Source organism: Macaca mulatta, chromosome X (genome assembly GCF_049350105.2).
Source record: "Macaca mulatta isolate MMU2019108-1 chromosome X, T2T-MMU8v2.0, whole genome shotgun sequence".
Taxonomy (NCBI): domain Eukaryota; kingdom Metazoa; phylum Chordata; class Mammalia; order Primates; family Cercopithecidae; genus Macaca; species Macaca mulatta.
Window position 1 is genome coordinate 3,487,956 of NC_133426.1, and position 6,517 is coordinate 3,494,472.

General features: G+C 43.0%; 1 long non-coding RNA gene across 1 annotated transcript; it reads left to right on the plus strand.

Annotated features, from left to right (window-relative positions):
• The first annotated feature begins 1,470 nt into the window (after positions 1-1,470).
• On the plus strand, positions 1,471-4,753 carry LOC144338547 (uncharacterized). The gene is made up of 2 exons (XR_013412742.1): positions 1,471-1,605; positions 2,724-4,753. It is a non-coding gene; the product is annotated as an uncharacterized LOC144338547 (long non-coding RNA).
• Positions 4,754-6,517: the final 1,764 nt, after the last annotated feature.

A 6,517-nucleotide genomic window follows, 5' to 3' on the forward strand; every position in this document is an offset into this window, starting at 1 on the left:
CACTGTCTCTACAAAAAATACAAAAATTAGCCAGGTGTGGTGGTGCATGCCTGTGGTCCCATACTCAACAGACTAAGGTGGGTGGATCTCTGGAGCCGGGGAAGTCAAGGCTGCAGTAAGTGGAGATCGTGCCATTGCACTCCAGCCTGGTTGACTGAGCGAGACTCTGTCTCAAAAAAAAAAAAAAAAAAAAGAAAGAAAGAAAGAAAAGAAAAAAAGAAATGTACAATAGATTATTGTAAACTACAGTCACTTGCTGATCTATTGAACACTATGTCTTTTTTCTTTTATCGAAGTGTATATTTGCAAAGTGGGAGGATTTTTTGAGCCCAGGAGCTCGAGACCAGCCTGGGCAACCTAGTGAGACCCTGTCTCTACAAAAAAAAGAAAAGCCAGCCTGGTATGGTGGCACACACCTGTAGTCCTAGCTACTGGGGAGGCTGAGGTAGGAGGATTACTCGAGTCCAGAAGTTCCAGGTTACTGTGAGCGATGATCACACCACTGTACTCCAGAGAGAATCCTGTCTCCAAAAAATAAAACAAAAAACCTGGTATTTGTACCCATTAATCAAACTATTTTTATCTCCCTTCTCTGCCCCCTTCCCAGCCTCTGGTAGCCACCAATCTACTCTCTGTCTCCATGAGATCCAGGTTTTAAGCTCCCACCTGTGAGAACACGCAGTATTTTTCTTCTGTGCCTGGCTTATTTCACTTAACATAATGACCTCCAGCTCCACCCATCAGGCCTCCTTTGTCACGGAGGATTTATTTTAGGAAACTTGCAATTGTGAGTTCTTTCTCTACCTCTTTGAGATGCAAATCTTCTCCCAAATTTTCTTCTAGCCTCTTGCTAGTTTTGCAGCCCAGGAATGTCTTTCTCAAGACCTCAGAGCCATCCCTTTAAAATGTAATTATTGAAGATGATACGTCTGTCTCTCAGTCTTTGCAGAAGGGCAGGTTCCTAGTTTTGAAAAATTCCAATAAGCCAACACATAGCTTTACTGCATTTCCTAACCTCTTCCTTATGTCTCCAGTTCCTTCTCAGCATCTCACCCCAGCACTTAAAAACTCCAGCCTTTTGTTTCAACGAAGTTAAGCTCCTTCTCTCTTCCGTATTGCAGTAGTCCTGACTGAGGCCTTCCTTGAAGGGTTAACTTGTCTGGTGCAATGTTTTCTTTGACAATGTCCAGATCAAAGGATCCCACAGAAACACTGAGTATGATTTTCGCCTGAGAAAGGGGAGGGTGAGAAGATAGATTGGGAGGCAGCTGTGTAGGCAGGGGACTTGGCCACTCCCTAAAGCTCTCCCAGTCTCACCTGTGAGTGGAGTGCATCGGCAGCAGTTCTTCTCCCCCGAGGCTGGGGGATGGAATCAGTTAGACTATTGAGGGCATCTGGAAGGGCAGCTGCCTCAGGGTTAGTCCTCAGGGTACGGTGGCCAATGGGTTTCTTTTGATCGACTGTTGACAACGTGTTTGTTGAATGGCAGCCTGCACTAGGCGAAGCTGAAGCCACAGAAGACACCACAGTGGGAAAACCAGCATGAGCCGCTGCCCCAAGGAACCTCAAAGCGCAGGCAGAGGACCAGCCATCCCAGCCGCACAGGTAAAGTGTGTCACCTGTCAGGTGGGCTTGGGGTGAGTGGGGGTGTGTGTGCGCGCCAAGGGGTGTATGTATGCGTGTGAGCACATGTGAGTGACGGCTAGTGTGACTGCATGTGAGGGAGTGTGAACAAGCGTGCAAACGTGTGTGCAAGTGTGTATGCATATGAGAATATGTGTGGATAAGTGCATTTGAAAGCCCGTGTGTGTGTGGTCATGAGGGTTAGTGACCAAATGCGCAGGATATGTGTGTGCATGGAACACTGTCAGTGTGTGTGTGGCAAGTGTGTAGGTGTGTAAGGACAGGCAGAAGTGTGTCAGTGTTGTGATGATGGGAGTGTGAATGAGTGTATGAGTGTGCAGAAAGGTATGGAGTGAATGTGCATGGAAGTGTGTGTGTAAACTATGAAGTCATGTAATGTGTCAGCGTGTGAGTGTGCAGTGCATGTGTGTGGGAGGGTGAGCGTGTGAGTTAGTGTGACTGCTGTGGGTGTGTTCATGACTGTGTGCCAATGGGTCTGAGTGTGAGAGTGTGGAAAAGTGTGTGGGTAGTGTGACAGTGTGTGTAGTGTGACATTGTGTGGCTGTGTGTCAGTGTTTATGAATGACAGCATGTGGAAGTATGCATGTGTATGTGTGAGTGTTGAGTATGTGTGAGTGTTGAGTATGTGTGAGTGTATAAGTGAGAGTGTGCATGTGTGAGGCTGAGTGTGTGAGTGTAACCGTATGAGGGTGTGAATGTGTGTAAGTGTATGCGTGTGCATGTGATGGTGTAAGTGTAGGGTTGTGATGCATGAGTGTGAGTGTGGGTGTGTTTTTCAGTGTATGACTGTGTATGTGTATTGTGTGTGGACCTGAGTGTGCTAGTGTGCAAGGGCAAGTGTAAAGGGCATGAGAATGCAAGTGTGTGTGTACATGAATGAGTGGGAGTGTGTGCATGGGAGTGAGTGCATGTGCCTGTGTGAGTGCACTCTCAAAAGCGTGGACGGGCGCAAGCCTCCCCCTCTAACTCCTGTTCCCTGCTGAAATAATCTTTCCCACCTCCTTCCCTGCCACCCCCACAGTGTACCCCATAAAAGCGCTGGCTTTCCTTCCCAGCACTCTGCCTTCTCCCCATTTCAGGCATCCCTGCACACCCGTTCCGTACAAGAAGGATGTACCTCTTCTCTGCATCCGTGGGTCCTGCACTCCAGGGGTAGCTCCCCACAGCTGGTCCACAGACCAATTGTCGCCTGGAGAGATGAAAGGGCTTACAACAGTGGGGACAGCTGGTGCCAGCCCCTAACCCTACTAAACTTCCATCGAGACCCTTACAGGGCTTTCCACTGGCAAACGTTGGGGAAAACCCAGGAACATTCAGAAGTGCAGCGACACCATGTCTTGGATGGCTTAGGAAGGATGCCGTTTATCCCGGGAGGCAGGATTGGGTGCTAGAAGTCTGGGCAGGGGGCTGTTTGAATAGCTGAGGTGAGAAAGTGGGGGGAAAAGTGACATAGCAGGTAAAATACAAGGTAAAATAAAGCATAGCCATCTGAAGAAACAATGTTGGACTATACTGGGCAGATTTAAAGATTATTCTGTGTGGGCAGTCATGTTATCTACCATGCCTCCCATTTTAAATTCATATTTTCTTAGAATGTTATTATTCTAACGTACATTTAACTATTTCCAAGCACAGAATTCGGTGGCATTTAGTACACAGCATGCATAATATTGTACAACCATCATGTCCATCTAGTCCCTGAACGTTTTTATCACCCTCAAAAAAGAATATCACCCCCATATTCATCAAGCAAAAGTTAATTACTAAAAAAAAAGACAGGCATCAGAATTTTGAGCCCTAGTCCACACTTTTTGTTTTGTTTGTTTTTTGTTTTTTATTTTTTGAGACAGAGTGTCGCTCTCTCATCCAGGCTGGGGTGCAGTGGCGCGATCTTGGCTCACTCCAACCTCCACCTCCCGGGTTCAAGCGATTCTTGTGCCTCAGCCTCCTGAGTAGCTGGGACTACAGGCGCCCACCACCATCCCGGCTAATTTTTGTATTTTCAGTGGATATGGGGTTTTATCATGTTAACTAGGCTGTTCTTGAACTCCTGATCTGAGGTGATCCACCCGCCTCAGCCTCCCAAAGTGCTAAGATTACAGGCATGAGCTACCACACCCGGCCCACTCTTATTTTTGAAAAGCAATTCTTTATTTCATTTATTTTAAAAGGATCCTTTCTCTTCCCTCTGTTATGGTGATTTTTTTTTTGTGGCTTAAATAGTAAATTGAACCCACTAGATGGCACCAAACACTAGCATTAAAAAAAAAACTTAACACAGAAATCAGTGATTTTTGACACATTCTAGTGTTCTTTCTTAGACCTTCATGTGAGGTTTAGCTGGGGGGTGAAAATGCATGAATGGCAATGTTTTTGCAATGGAAGGAGCTATCTGGTGCAGAGAACTCATCTATGTAATTATTGCATCATAGGTCAACCAGGTGTTCTTAGAATGTGAGAAAAATACAATTTCCCCATCATTTCCAGGTGAGGTCAACCAAAGGTGAGTGAAACTGGCTCAGTCACCTGCTTGGGGCACTTCCAAGGTAAATGCTGCAGGCTCCCAGAGAAGAAAATCAAATACACAGGGATAATGAGACTGTGCAAATTAAAAAAAAATTCATAATCATAGTGGAATAGCTTAATATTTTTTTACAATGGAGGTATCCCTGTCTGAGCTATTATGAATAAAAATGCATGGTATCAGTGAACACATCTTTGTCTACAGGCTATTTCTATTTTTTTTTCTGGTTACATGTTTAGGTTCATATGCTGCACTGTTTTTCAAAAGTTGTTTCACTTTGCACCTGAGAATGTAGGAGGGTTGTAGCTGCTTTATATTCATTGCTTGTTATTGTCAAGCTTGAAAATGTTATTTGTGCTCGTGGTCATGCGTCTTTAATTTGCATTGCTCTGATCACTGATAATAGTGGGGATCTTTGTTTATATACCTATTGGCTTCGTGTGTGTGTGTGTGTGTGTGTGTGTGTATTATTGTTCTGTGAAGTATTCATATACTTTGTATATTTTGTCAGTAGTCTATTGGGTTGCTTGTCTTTTGTAATCGAGTTGTTTATATATTCTGAATATATAATAAATATATTTTATGTAATATTTTCTCCCAGTGTATGGCTTATCTTTTCTTTTATTAATGATGTTGTTTGAAGAGAATTTTGAATTTTGATAAAGTCCACTTCATCAATTTTTAAAAATATTATGGTTCATGCTTTTTGTGTCCTATCTAAACAATCTTTTCTCTTCTTTTTTTTTTGGCAACCTCCACCTCCCGGGTTCAAGCAATTCTCCTGCCTCAGCCTCCCAAGGAGCTGGGATTAGGCAATTTTTTTTTTTGTAGAGACGGGGTTTCATCATTGTTTGCCAGGCTATTCTCAAACTCCTGACCTCAAGTAATCTGCCCGCCTCAGCCTCCCAGATTGCTGGGATTACAGGCATGAGCCACCACTGAGCCTTAAACAATCTTTTCTATACCAAATTCAAGAAGAGTTGTTCATGTGTTTTCAGCTAGATGCTTAATAGTTCGGCTTTTTCATTTAGGCCTATGATACATTTTGATACAACCTTCTAAATAGTGTGAAAAAAGGGTATTTTTTTAACTCCTAAAAGAATACTCAGTTATCCTTACACCATTTCTTGAAAAGCTTATTCTTTCCACATTGAGTCAATTGACCATGGATGTGTGGTTCTATTTTATATCATTGTTTTCCCTGTCTGTCCTACTGCCTGTGACACATGATATTGATACTGTTGCCTTCTAGTAAGTCTTGAACTTAAGAAGCATATGTACTCTAATTTTGTTGTTCTTTATCTAAATTACTTTGCTATTCTCGGTCCTTGGCATTTGCAGGTAAATTTTGGAGTTAGCTTGTCAATATAAAAAAAATCCTAATGAAACACTGATTGGCATTTTGTTGAATCAGTAGATCAAGTAAGAGGAAATTATCACCTTAACAATGCCAATACTTTCAAATAATAAAGATGATATATCTGTCTATGTATTGGTCTTCATAAATTTCTCTCATCAACATATATATTTAAAAAATTTCAGTGTTCAGGTGTTGCATAGATTTGCTAAATCTGTCTCTCAGTACTACTTGCTGTTGTAAATGACATTTAACATAATTTGTTTTCCAACTTTTTGTTACTAGTATAATTTAACTTTTTTTTTTTTTTGAGATGGAGTCTTGCTCAACATGTTGCCCAGGCTGGAGTGCAGTGGTGCGATCTCGGCTCACTGCAAGCTCCGCCTCCCAGGTTCACGCCATTCTCCTGCCTCAGCCTCCCAAGTAGCTGGGATTACAGGCACCCGCCACCATGCCCGGCTAATTTTTTGTAGTTTTAGTAGAGACGGAGTTTTTTCACCATGTTAGCCAGAATGGTCTCCATCTCCTGACCTCGTGATCTGCCTGCCTCAGCCTCCCAAAGCACTGGGATTACAGGCGTGAGCCACCATGCCTGGCCTAATTTAATTTTTAAAATGAGCAATGTATTCTGTGACCTTCTAAATCCACTTATTATTCTGGTAGCTTTTCTGCAGATACTAGACAATTTTCTACTTGCAAGATCATGTCATTATGAATACAAATATTTTACTTCATTCCAATACATGCCTGCCCTTCCTTCCTTCCTTCCTTCCTTCCTTCCTTCCTTCCTTCCTTCCTTCCTTCCTTCCTTCCTTCCTTCCACTGAATAGGATTCCCAGTAATATCTTTAACCTTTTTGTTTTACCCAAAAAGCTAGGCAGCTGCACCCTGCATTCGTGTTTCATCCTTGGTCTGCCTCAGTGATGAATGCTTCCTACAAATATGGCTGTCTCTGTGATTTCTCATTCAACACCATTTTCTCTTAATGTTGA